Consider the following 6,151-nt stretch of genomic DNA (forward strand, 5'->3'; position numbering starts at 1 on the left):
GCCAGCCTCTCTAGGTCATGCTGTTATCCAGGTTCTTTTGGGCTGACAAGAGAAACCAGTTGAAAAGAGGTTGAGCAGGAGGTTCTCAACCTTGGTTATTAGGATCTGAAAACAAAATAAAACTACTTATGGCTGAGCCTTACTTTTAGAACTATTAACAATTGATGCTGACAATTGGTGTGAACAGGACTGGGTCTTCCTGTGTGTATTTTTTTGGGGGGGTCACATCCAGTGATGCACAGGGGTTACTCCTGGCTCTGCACTCAGGAATTACTCTGAGTGGTGCTCAAGGGACCATATAGGATGCTGTGAATTGAACCCAGGTCAGCCGCATGCAAGGCAAACACTCTACCTGCTGTGCTATCGTTCCAGCCCCATTCCTGTGTGTATTTTAAAGACTCTTGGAATATTGTTCAGTGCTGACAATCATGGAACCAAGGGACGTTCTATAAATGCCTCTCAGAATGTGAGAATGACCAGCTTTTGACATTGAATTCTATTGGACTTCTATCTTCAAGAGAGCACAGTTAGCACCATGTTCCCCTACACCATGGGTTTGTAGGCTTTTAAAAAAAGTTTTGTGGAGTTCATGCCTCTTTCAGTCAGCTTAATCAGTGGCTGAATAAATAGCAGTACTCCTACATTAAAAACAAATGTTTTATCAGGGTCCAGAGAGAAAGTGCAGAGGGTAAGGCTTAAGGCCACATCTGACCCTGGTTTGATTCCTGGCTCCATATATGGTTCCATGAGCACCACCAGGAGAGATCTCTGAGCACCACTAACTGTGATCCCCCAGAAAAAAATCTTTAAGTAGGCTGGGGAGTTAGTTCAAAGGTCTGGAGCACATGCTTCATACACAGAAGCTCCAGGTTCAATCCATGGAGCTTGAATGGTTTCAAGCAATGGAATGGTTTCCCCAAGCACCGCCCATAGCCACTCCTGAGCACTGAGTTGGGAGTAGCCCCTAATCACCACCTGAGCCCCACCTGAGTACCACAAAAAGCAAACAAACAGAATTACATAAGGAGAAGCACAGAAGGCAGCAATGGTCGAGTACGTGTTTCGGGGTAAGAGACACTGGGCTGGACTCCAGGCATCAAGGCCTTTCCCATCCCCAAACCCAAACAAAAGAGCTGTAAGTCTCCTGGAGTTAATCCAATGAGAAAAAATGAGACTTCTTCTGTGTGTCAATATCGCTCTCAGGCATTGCCATCCTGATGGTTTGGGGTGATGACCCCATTGCTTGTCTATCACTGGGCAAGGTGGGGACACGGAGTCTTCCCACTCAAAAAGGCCCAGGGGAATGTATCCTAAACCTTCATCTGAATCTCTCAAAACCTGCCAGGATATAAGTCCAGTTCAAATCTGGAGTTTCTGCATAGATACGAGGCAGACAGATCCTGGAAGCTGAGAGTCTTCATTCCCTGCAGACTTTGGATAATGTTCCCTTACCCTTTTTTTTTTAAATGGGGCAGTCTGTCTGGGGAAAGTTGGCAGCAAGGCCCAGCCTACGGCTAAACTAGGAGCGCTTCATGTCCCAAGATTGTGGTTCCTGCCCCTTTCCTGGGGCAGTAAATAACTCTGCTTTGAAAAACAAGGCCCGGTGACTAGTTCCTGATGGTTGTGGGAGACACAGTCTGGATGTCTGCGTGCAGAGCTTGGAGCCACAGCCGGCTCAGACTCTCTCAACTCATATCTCTCTGCAGACTTTTTGTGTTACCCATGGTCCTTGAGAGATCAGACATCACACAGTGAATTCCTTGTGCCTCACTGAGTTCCCTCTAGAAGGGTGACATCCCCCTGTGACTGCTGAGCTGTGAGTTTCAGCTGTATCCTTCAGTGGCCAGTCCCGTGTCCAGAAGGACACTGCATTGCCCAAGGTTGCTCCCACTTTCAGATGACTGATACTGGGATTCAAGCTGCCACCCTCTTTCCTCAGTCTGAGCTTCACTGGAGCGATTTTGGTTTCTTCAGGTATTGGGTGAAGCGTCAGACAACTTCCCAGGACAGGTATAGGGGTCACAGTCCTGTTCCTCAACACTGTCCTCTCTTTCTCTCAGACACATCTGAGGAAACCAGCACACCCTCTGTCACAAGGTGCTGGAGTGAAGTGGCTTTCTCTTCATGGCCCCCTTTAATAGTGGGGAAGAAACATTTTTGTCAGCAGTGAGTTTCAGATAACCATTGCCCCCGCTAGAAGCTCTGGCGTTCTTAAGGAGGTCTGGGAAACACCCACGGGGCCACCAGGGACAAAAATATAGTAACTGGGCCAGAGAGATAGTTCAGTGGGCAAGGCTCTTGCCTTGTATGCAGCTGACCTGGGTTTGATCCCTGGCACCTCATATGGTCTCCTGAAGGCTGCCAGGTTTGATTCCTGAGCACAGACCTAGGAGTAAGCCCTGAGGGCCTCTGGGTGTGACCCCCCTAAACAAACCACATACAGTGACTTTGAATTTGCAGCAGAAGTAAATTTTGTTTGTTTTTGAGCCACATCTAGAGATGCTCAGGGTTTACTCCTGGCTGTGCATTTAGGAATTGCTCCTGGTGGTGCTGAGGGGACCATATGGGATTCCAGGAATCAAACTTGGGTCAGCTGCATGCAAGGCAAGCACACTACCCACTGTGCTATCACACCCACCTTTGCACCAGAAGTAATTTAAGAGACAGACTGAAAGGATATCCAAATACCACCATGTGCTGTGCCAAGGATAGCCCTGGGGGATGGGGGAGGACATTGGGGGGGGTGGAAAATTAGAATCCACATTGAAGAGACAGTTGGAAAAGGGGCAAAGAAGAGACAGAGATTACACTTTATAGAGAGAGCTTTGTTTTGGGTTTTTTTTTTTTTTTGGTTTGTTTCATTTCCTGGATTAGTTACTTTTAATGGTTAAAAAGAAATCCACATCTGTTAATTTGCTGCCAGGGCCTTTGTAATTTGAGAGAGAGCTCACAGCCTTCCAGGGGAGGAGAGGGTGGCTATAGATTTGTGCAAAGAGTTAAATCTCATGATGTGAACATGGCTACAAGAGGCCCCACCTGTGTGTACAATGTACTTAAAGGATTAGAGTCAACTTTGAAATGATTTTGTGTTTTCCCTCGAGTAAGCACCTTCCCCTTTAAGCTTCTATTTCCTTGAGTGAGGGGGAAGCATCAATTCTCCCAGGTAATCGGGGCCATGAGACGCTCCACTGCAGGCATCTCAGGAAGATTCAGGTGCAGGCAGGGCAAGGATGTGTTACTTCTAGCTCTTATTTTAAACCTATTTTCAATACTTGTGATTCCAATTGAAAGGTGTTGCTTGCCAGAGGTCTCTCTGCCCTGGGTGAAGGTGACATTTTTGGAGAAGCAGGTGTCTAGGGAAGCAGTGGTCCTGTGAGGAGGGGGCCAAGGAGGTCCTGAGAGCTGGTGTGCGCCCTTCAGTCTCTGCAAGGAGCCTACACAACAATCTGGGGATCTGTTTAAACAGAAGGCACGCTAGTGCAGGAGCACATGATCATTAAAGACAGAATGCCACTTTCCTCCACGTGATTAACCCAGAAGACAGGCCAGTGCATTTATAAGAGAATCACCACCATCCACTCTGGGTGAAGCTACTATTTAATGATCATCTGCCTAGGTTGGCCAGCTAAAGGTGGGAGGACATGGTGAGCAGAAATATGTCAGCTGGAATCCTGCCATCTTTAAGAGAAAAGAAAGTCACACACAGGTCATGTCTAGTAAAGACACAGCGCTTTATTTTAAAAACACTCAAATGTTGCAAAAAAATACATAGAAAAATAAAGTCTGGCTGGGGTACTTTACTAAAATCTCAAGTCATGGGCTTTTATGCAGAGCAGAGCCAATTATGGTGCACACAGAGAACCCAGATTAATTTATCAAAATGGGATCGAAACAGCTATCTAGAGGAAGTAATCTTGGGCACCTCCCATTCATGAGGTATGATACACTTCTTCAGATATTGTCCTACCAGTTCAGATATGGATGAGTGACTACTTCCTGGGGGGGGGGGGAGGGGGAGCAGGATGGTTTCTAAAACCAAATGATTTTTAACAAAGAATTTGCTTTTTGCAACACAATATCCATACCAGTAAAATATTTCACACTTGCAGAATTGCAGGTTGGAAGAATTAAACTCAAAGAGTGTGCAGAGAAGGGCAGCAAGGAGGAGACCGCAAAATGCTTATCTTAAAAGGCATGCGAGGGGGAGAAAGCCAGTGAGCCTCCTCTCCCTCCCGTGGTCCCTACTGAATCCGCAAGTGGCATGTACCATTTCCACGTGGAGTCCAAATGAGAGAATATGAGGTGAAATAAGTTTTGTCCCCGGCAATAAATTGACCCTTTTACTAGGTAGGCATGGAAAAGTTTCCTAAGAGATTTCCAGTCCTCAGGGTACTTCATTAAGAACTTGATTTTGTGTGAGTTTTATTCTGAGCTCTCGCCCCCAGCAGGTCACCCAGAGGTCTGAGTCAATGTCTCCTTGGCCTTCTGCTAATTATCTTGAAGGTCATGAGGGGCCTCGTTCTGGGGGCCCATTTTTATAGACATTGAACATAGTTCACCAAGTATTTGGGCAATTTCTGCTTGCCGATGGAAGCCATAAGCATTCAATTTGAGAACAGTTTCCACTCTCAAAGGCGCTTCCTGTAAAGTGCTGGCAGCCCTTGCTCAGGGGACTAGGCCCTGAGGCCAACCCCTCCGACACTGGACAGGCACCGCTGGTGTCACAAGATCAGACCCATCCCCTTGTGGGGTGGGCTCATGTGTGCCCAACAGATGCTTCCTGCAGCCTCGGCTGCAGGGATCAAGGGGGGGTCAGAGCCGATCGTGAGAGCAAGCTTAAGAGGCAGCAGCGGCCATTCAGAGTTATCACATGTCGAACAAGAATTTGGGATTTAATGCTGTATATTTTTAAAGGAAAGAATTAGAAATTTGTTGCTTTAAAGCCTGTCTTTTGGCCAGTTCAAAAGCTGCCACCCCACCCCTACACCCCCAACACACACATTTGTTTAACTGCTGGAGATAAATCTTTGGGGGAAAAAATAGACCAGATCTCGGGCTAAATAAGGAAGGCATGTTAGGTGCAGCCAGCCTAAAAGTCTAGACTGAAAAAGAAGTTGGGCATGGGGGGGGGGGGGTTGTTTGGGGGGAACGCTAGAGAAAAGGTACACAAATTTTTAAAAAAGAAAGGAACTTTTAGTAAAAATTATGCCAACAGTCATAACGCAGCATTATAGAGTGCAAAACTCTATTCTTGAATTTTAAATTGTCTGACCTGTGGTGGAGGGTCAGGGGCAATGGTGCAAATGACCCAGAAGACATTCTAATGAAAAATGAGAAACGGCTAATGAAAAGTACAGTGCTTTCTCCCTCCGCCATGTCTCGGAAAGCGCCTGTCTTAGACATGGGGAAAGCCCCGTGGCATGGGCCCATCCCTTAGGTGAAGGTCTGTTTATTCAGCTTGTTTTAAAATCACAGTGAGAGCATCTTGGGCCACCCTGTAAATACTTACACTTGCATCCATTTAAAATGTAACAAGAAGCTTCTTTTTCATCTCTTTCTACCCTTCTATTAGTGCTACGCATAATGGGTTTCTCTGTAATACCCTATTGCCCCTCTTTCTCCTAGGGTCAGGGAGAAATACTGGTCGCATTCCCAGGCAACATGAGACTTAAGGTGAATTCCATAGATGACCTCCTAATCTTGGCTGTCCATAAACCCCTTCTGGTTTTCTCTTCCTGACTCCCTGACTGAAGTTACACAAGAGGATGGACTGGGGGGCACCTTCGGAAGTGACATGGACAATGCACACAGAATCACACAAAGTGCTGGCAACAGCTCTTGACTTTATCCCTTTGCACCTTAAGCAGGTCCCCCAGGTCAAAATGACCAGCCCTGTCTCTTTGGGGGAACCGTTCGGGGATTGCCTCATCACCATCCTGATCATCGGTGGGCCACAGGGGAAACTCCAAGATTTCTCTGCAAACCTCAAGATCGGTTTTGTTTTGTTTGGGGGCCACACCTGTAAATGCTCAGTGGTTACTCCTGACTCTGCACTCAGAAATCACTCCTGGTGATGCAACCCTATGGGATGCTGAGGATCGAATAGGGGTCAGCTGCAAGGCAAGCACCTTACCCCATGGTACTATCTCTC

This window comes from Sorex fumeus, unplaced genomic scaffold (assembly GCF_029834395.1).
Source record: "Sorex fumeus unplaced genomic scaffold, SorFum_2.1 ptg000039l, whole genome shotgun sequence".
In the NCBI taxonomy this organism is placed as follows: domain Eukaryota; kingdom Metazoa; phylum Chordata; class Mammalia; order Eulipotyphla; family Soricidae; genus Sorex; species Sorex fumeus.